We start from the raw sequence: 8,117 nt of genomic DNA, 5'->3' as shown, positions 1-8,117 counted from the left end.
CGGGGGAGGCACGCCTGAGGGCTTCTGTAGCTCGGGTTGAATTTTAACTGTCCACATCCTGTGCGTTTGGTGGCTCTGCTGTCTGCCGAGGTGCTGTGTGATGGGAGGGGGTGAATGGAAAGTAGCAGAGCTGAATTTCTCTCCCTTGAGTAAGGCCAAATACTGGATTACTACGAGTCTTGACATGATTGGACCCGTGTATCTCGTGCATCATTAATGTCATCTGACATTGCCCTTTTCTCTCCCAAGCTCATGGACAGAAGTGGTGGGTTTTCATGTATTTATCGCAAATGTATTAATAAAGAAGACGTGTGGTAAATATTCTTTGTGATAAACCAGGTAAAGCAGCAACTGAAGTGATGCAAAATGCATTGTGTAAGGGCCTGTGTCTCTTCTGGGGCTGTCAGAGAGCGTTCTCGAAACGACAGACTCTGTCGTGACCCACCATTTACAGGATATGTACCAAGGTCAATAAAATTAGTGAATTAACAAAAAGTGACTTGGATCGGTGTGGGGGAAAAAAAAAATCCGGTCCTGTGGCAGGTGTGAGGTGGGAATGGCCAGCAGACCTTCTGATCCAAAATAGTCTGGCTGCAGAAAGGTGGCAGCCAAGTGGATCCTGAAAATCGTGACTAATGAACCCAAAGTTAATAACACAGCAGCTTAAGGAGAAAGGAAACAAAGATGCCTTTGAAATCCTCTGTTTGCGGGACGAATTTATACTTATTGCAAATATTTTGGATTTAATCACTTGAATTCTGAACCAAAAAGCCAGGGTTACCAGTGGAATATTCTCCAGTCGCTGGCATCCGGAAGCTAAATGTTTCTCCAATCATATTTCTTTGTCCTGAGAAGGGGAAGAGACTCAGTAACTATTAGTGATTATTAGTGGGTGATAGAGAAGATGTTTGACAGGAAAGAGTGGGGATGAACATCCCATTTTCTCAAAGGGTTTAAAGAGTTGTCTGGGATGACACCAGAGATGGTGTAGAGACAATTCCTGCAGTTTTGTAGGAGGTCAGGTTAGATGCTCTCTGAAAGACTTCATACACTGAAGTTCTATAGTTATAAGTATTAAGTGGTGAAGCGATTTAAAATATGCTCAATTTTTCTATTAGCAGAATTCAAGAAAGATAAAGCACACAACACTGTTAAACATGATTGTTTCTTGTACCCCAACAAGGCACCAGCACTACACCGTGGGATTTGCCAACAAACTGTCATCATTGCACTGTGTTAAAAGGCCTTTGCCACTCTTGCAGAGAGGTTATCTATATTTCTGTTCAAATGCAAGTATAAAGACATTATTAAAATGTAGCAGATAACATTGTAGAGCTCAACAGGAAAAACCAAGGTCAGATGATGGGAAAAAAAATGCAGGAGTGAGAAAGCCACTGTCATTTGAAAGAAGAATAATCATTATCAAGGGCTTGCTTTCGTATGTGTTTTTAAAAAATTTTTAAGGCAATATATTAGGGGTTAGGGAAAGCTAGAGATTGAACACAGGCAAGGGACAATGTGGAGGTCACCGTCCATCGTTCCTGGGATTTCAGAGTGAGGTAGATAAACACAAGGCTATAAAGGGAATTCAAGTTAGGCTTCGAAAGGACTGGAGAGATTCTTAAAACTAAGAGGGATGTATCAGCTTAGAAAATTGAAGTCACAAGTGGTTCTTGTGCCATAGACTTCATGGAGAAGCAAAGCAGGAAACAGGAAGAATTACATGAAGCCTGTAACTAGTAGTAAATAAGAAACCAGCAAGGGCCTGGCGGCTTATCAGAAACCAGTATGTGAACTAGGAGCTCAGTTATGAAATAGCTGTTTCTTCCCTGGGATCCAGGAGGGACTCTTAGGTGGCCAGAAGCCAAGGCTGAGATTGAGGCTCAAACACAAAAGGATTCCCTCATCTTTAGAGACCAGACTAAAGATACAGAAGAAAGGATAGGTGGGCCCAACATGGTGACAATTGGGGGTGAAGGGAGAGAGTAGACAGAGAGGGATTACAAAGACCCTGAAAGGCATGAAAGTTAGAGTCACACATGGCATATGGTTTAATGCCTCCTCCTCTGGGAAGTCCCCTGGGCTTATTCTCTGATCTACAGCATTTTGTAAATACCTTTGCTTGTAGCATTTGTCATGTTATATTATAAAACTTTCTCTAAATAGGTCTGCACCCCATTAAATTGTCAGCTCATTGGAGGGGGCATGACATACTAGAATGTATGCATGCGTTAGTGAGTTGAGAAAGAGGCAGAGGGAAGAATTCTAGGCAAAAAGATATTTGAACATTCTTGTCTGCAGCCTTTCTCTCTTGGTTTTAGTAAATGCCTCTAAAATAAGCCCTTGGAAGGGTGGTTGGGCAGGTGGGAATCTTCCAAATTGGAAGGAGGCTGGGGGAAGGTGGGGGAGGGCTTCAAACAAAATCTCACAGATCTAAAAGGAAAGGGAATTAGAATAGTCTGATGGAGGTCTGGAAGCAGAGGCAGTCCGCCCTCTATTGGCCGTTGGGGGTGTTGAATGGGAGGGGTTTGCTACATTGTTGAAGATGAGTAAAAATCAAATGCCCATTTGAGGACCAAACAAAGTGGAAATGAGAGGGCAATAGACAGACTACTAGTATTAGAGCCCTCGTCCATGGTTCAGTGTCTAGTTCAGCCTCTCTAGCCACACCCCGGGATGTTTGCGTTTTCCTGAAATGAAAAGAAAAATATAGGAGTTGCCTTTGGAGTCTGAAAAACACTTAGAACTGAATTGCGTAAGAGAAAGTCTCACTGTTTTCTAAAGATGTTCATACATAGTAGAAAGATCTATGAAGAAACCGGGACAAGAAGCCTGCTCCTTTCACCTCTTTACCCCCATCGTGCTGGTCCCCCTGAACTGGGATTGCCTTAGTCTTGGGCCATCAGCTTGGGCAGGGAGACCCCTAGTTTGGGGGCTCAGCCATCTGATCTTGGGCTCTGAATCTGGTACTTGGGCTATGTTATCATCACCTAGTATCTAATTTTACTAAGGGAGTTCCTGTCTTATCCCCCACTGCCTGTGTATGGCACTGCTCTGGAGCTATTAGAAGAATAGTAAGGCATATGCACAACACGAGTTCTTCTTAAGGTTTGCCCTAAATCTTGACATTCTCTCTCCCTCTTTCCCCGCCCCGCTCTTTCTTTCATGCTATTTACATAGGTTTGAACAAGGTAGTTATCCTTTCTGAATCTGTTTCTCCTTTGTAAAATGGAGACAAATTTGCATACCAAACCACACAGGGTATCATGTGGATGAAAATCGACGTTCTCCTTTTATATTGTTACTTTTAGAGTCCTTCTAATGGAGTGTCTCCTCAAGTTTTGTGCCGGAGCTGGAACCCCTGCTCTAGGATATCTCAGCACCTATAGCCTTGCAACATCTGCCAGACCAGATATTTGCCTTTGCTCCCTCTTCTTATGATCCTTCTGTTGGTCCCACTTTGGCAGTCTGTCTAGCCTTGGGGTGGTAGCCTTTGTGATATTTTCTTGGGCCTATTCCAGTCTAAGACTTATTTTAAAGGCTAGTTCATTAATAATATTTCAAAGGGTATATCATTAATAATGATGATGATAATAGTAATAGCTAACCTTTATAGAGTGACTGCTAATAAGCTCTTCACAAGGGTTGTTTTAATTAATGTACAGAATAGTCCTATAAGGCCAATGCCTGATATTATCTCCAAGGCCTTATGTTGTCTCCACTTTATAGTTGAGGAATCTGAGGCATAGGAGGCCATGTGACTTGCAAGGTCTCAGAGCTCTGTGGATGGATACTGAATTCGGAACCCAGTCATATTCTACCTTAAGGGCCTGTGTATTTAACTGCCTCAGGCAGTGATTTGAGAATGGTGACTTACTTTTCTTTTCTTTTTTTTTTTTGTGGACCCAACTAAAAATTAGCATCTATGACAAGATCTTGCCTTCTTTGATAACTTGCATATGAAAACTTAAAATAGTGACTAGTGCTTTTCTCAGAATGGAAATAGCTTCATTGTTTTCCTAATTACTGAATAAGAAATATTTATGAAGTGTTTACCATGTGTATATTTACTGAATTACCTGCCTATATTACCATGACTAATCTTCACTATAACCTGATGAAATAGAAACATGATTACCTGCATTTTACAGGTGGGAAACGAGAGGCACCAAAAGGTTAAATAATATGCCCAACGTTACACCTATTTAAAAAGAAAGATTGGGGGGGGGGCGCCTGGGTGGCTCAGTCAGTTAGGCGCCCGACTTGGGCCCAGGTCATGATCTCACGCTTCGTGGGTTCGAGCCCCGCATCGGGCTCTGTGCTGACAGTGCAGAGCCTGGAGCCTGCTTCACAGTCTGTGTCTCCCTCTCTCTCTGCCCCTCCCCGGCTCACGCTCTGTCTCTCTCTCTCAAAAATAAAATAAAAATTAAAATAAAATTTAAAAAAGGAAAAATCGGGATTCACACAGAGCAGTATGGCTCCAGAATCAACGTTATACACTACTGTTCCTAATATATATTCTTTACAATTACATGCTCATGGGGGTGGTGGGGGAATGACAAATAGAAGTAAGTTTAAAAAAAAGAAATGAAACATCACCCATAATTCCATCATTAAAATATTAACCATTAATAACATTTCTTGTACATCCTCGAAGGCTCATGTTCCCCTTTAAAGCATAAAAATAAAATGGGATATGCTTCCTAGGTTACAAATGTTTTTTCACTTATACACATATATTGATCTTTGGGATAAACACTGCATCCTTTTTATTACTACTGAATATTATTACATTGTGTGGGTATACCATATTACATTTAGTAACGCCATATTAATATGCCTTTAAGGGTTTTTTTTTTTTTAGGGTTCTTTGTTTTACATTTTTACCATTGTAAACAAAGCTACAGCATATTCTCATTTAGCCAAATCTTCAAACACTTGTCCATGCCGTCCTGTAGTAAATTCCTAAAGTGGAATTGTTCATCGTGGGTCAAAAGGTATGTCTTTTTATATTTCAGATTGCCTTCCAGGAACTTTTATCTGCCCACTCCCTCAAATACTTAGTGAAAGTGCTCAACTCATTCTTATAATGTTTATTTTGGAATTGCTTTGTGTAGTCCGATGGGAAAATAAGCTTCATTGTTTAACAGTCGTATATGACTCAACGTATTATAACTCAAGTAGATTACCTTCCTCATTCATCAGAGTTGGCTCTAACTTGATTTTTATAATCTCTATCAAATTCATCCTTAAAGGATGGATATTTGTTGGGAATATTTAGAAGAACTGACACATGTTCCAGTGAAAATATGTTCTGAAAAGTTTAAATAATGGTGATCATTTCACATTGTATACAAATACAGAATCATTATGTAACACCTCTGAAACTAATAAATGTTATATGTCAATTATATCTCAATAAAAACAAATGGTAGGAATTGGTGGTTTCCATGGAACCAGCATTCAGCTTTTCCAAGTAACTGCTGACAAGGAGACCTCATTTATTTCAGTTGTAAATTCTGCTATGATAATGCTCATCAGAATACTGGTATTTTTATATTCACATCCTATATATCATACAGATGTTTTGTCACGGAAATGAGAGTTTATAACTTATGTTCTGGGGTAAATGGTAGTGCTCACCAATTTCTATGTTCCTTCTTTTCATTCTGGACCTACAACTAGACCATACTTACCATCTTCCTTGAAGTTAGATGGGGCCATTGAATGTGGATGGAAATGTGAATGGATGGAATAGGCTGGCCTCTAAAACCTCTCCACAATCCTGCATGGTTTTTTATCCTGCTAGCTGGCCGCAAAGCATACCACAGAGGACCCGAGGCTCTAGAGGATTTGGAACCACTACAGGGAAGATCCTGGATCCTTCAATGACTGACAAAAGCTGACCTCCTATGTATGGACATATTCACATACATATATACCTCACTGAAATCTCAGTGGATGGTTGCCGTTAGTGAGAAATGAATCTTTACTATGATAACTCACTGAGACTTGTGGCTTGTTAGTTATAGCAGTTAGTTTATCCTAACATCTTATTTTAGCCTAAACAGAAATAATATTAATTGTTTATTCAGGCCCTAGCTATTATTATATGTTCTCAGACAAAATGCCATTTTGACATGCACTTATAATCAATGTGCATTTGTTTGTGTGACTACAAAATGATGTAAAATGATCATGTTACCAATTCTGGCATTTACATGTCTTTTATTATTATAATGTTCTAAGAAGATCTTAGCATCTTGTTGGCACTGATTAGTGGCAATTAAAATAAGTAGCATTTAAACTTTCCACTTATTCAAATGAGAGGGTGGCCATCTCCATTCTGCAACCCAGTGAGTTTTACTTCCTGATCTTCCCCCACTCTCATACTGCCCCTGTCCTCAACTTTATTGTGGCTTACCAAGGTCCTATGCGCTCAAAAGACAATAAAGCTCTTAACCCTCATTTTTCTCCCTTTTTCCACATCTGTCAGAATATATTACTTCCTCTTCAAGCCTTTGCAACATTACCCACATTTGCTGCCCTTTGAAGCCTTCCCCCACGAATGTCACCCTCGTGGCATCAACATCAATACGTTTATTATTGCCAGCACTTCCTTCCATTTATCATTTTAACTCAAAGAAATTCTAATGTTTTGATACTGGCTTCTAGGGTTATCCTATTCATCTCCTTTTCATTTAATTAGCTGATTGCTTGATGTGTCTGAATCATCTTATTGGCTACATTGATCATTTTTCACAAACTTTTTCAAGTTCAAAGGAAAGTTCATGCGGCGAATCAAGTTCGTTGACCAAATGCAGTTGCCATCAGGCTGTGACCATGTGAATGACTACCTGCCTAAGATTAGCAAGAAAACTGGAAGATTGAGCTCCTGGGGCATGACTAGGAAAGATTCCAAGTGTGTCTCCATCATCAGCTGATTATTGCCAAAGACCATGTCATGTTTTTTTGTTTGGATTTGCCGAGGAGAAGAGCTAACCAGCAATGCCAATCACAGGTGTTTAAAGAAGGGGACCGTCCAGTTTTTTCCTTGACAATTTATTGATGAAATCAGGAATGTCCTCAATGATGATGAGGTATGGTGCCGTAAAGTGTTCTAATGGAAAGAACACGATCTTGGGAACCAAATTGACCTGGGATGAAATTCTGACTGTGTTTGTTACTGTCTGTGTGACTTTGAAAAGTTATTTAATGAGTTTCATTTTTCTCATCAGTCACTTGGGAAATGAGAACCTATAGGGTTCTGTGCATATAATAGATACTTAATAAGTCTCCTAGCATTTTTAATGATGGGTTTTTTTAAACCTATAACAGATTCAGGTATTCACAAATTCTTTGCTACTTTCAGAGCTTTTGAAACGCAGTCTAGTCTGTGGTTCTAGAATATAGTAGTACTTCTGGCCTGTGTGAAGATCAAACCCAAGAGCTTTACCTCACAGCAATTATACTCCTTACAGTCTGTACTTCTCCCCAAAGTCTGTACTTTTCACATCTGTCTCATGACTTAGGGTGTATGCTTCCCTGTAATGCAGGATAGGGCTTTTGAAGCCAGGAAGCTGGAATCACTACTCTGATTACAAAAATAAATGTCTTTCCTTGTGCTTGAGGGGCCCTGGTATGGGCAACTGGTATGCCAATAGTTTCAACATAGTGTAAGTTTACAAAATTAAGCCTATGTGAGAAAATGGGATAAAGTTTTACAAAACATTTTCATGAATGAGAAGAGTTGGGTTGAATCTTAAAGGACAAACAGACACCAGGTTTCAGAGTCAAGGGAGGGAGGGGAAGAGATTCCAAGCAAAGAAAACAGTGGCATGCCTACAATAGAGCTTGGTACGGGGGCCCCTGGGTGGCTCAGTCGGTTAAGCATCCAACTTTGGCTCGGGTCATGATCTAACAGTTTGTGAGCTCGAGCCCCGCTTTGGGTGAGATCGAGCCCTGCTTCCAGTGAGCTTGTGCCCCACATTGGGCTCCACGTCTATGGTGTGGAGCCTGCATGGGATTCTCTCTCTCCCCCTCTCTCTGCCCCTCCTCACTCACGCCCTCTCTCTCTCTCAAAAAAAAAAAAAAAAAAAAAAAAAATATATATATAT

Source organism: Herpailurus yagouaroundi, unplaced genomic scaffold (genome assembly GCF_014898765.1).
Source record: "Herpailurus yagouaroundi ecotype Mexico unplaced genomic scaffold, PumYag 188, whole genome shotgun sequence".
NCBI lineage: Eukaryota > Metazoa > Chordata > Mammalia > Carnivora > Felidae > Herpailurus > Herpailurus yagouaroundi.
Note: the sequence above shows the minus strand (reverse complement) of the source record.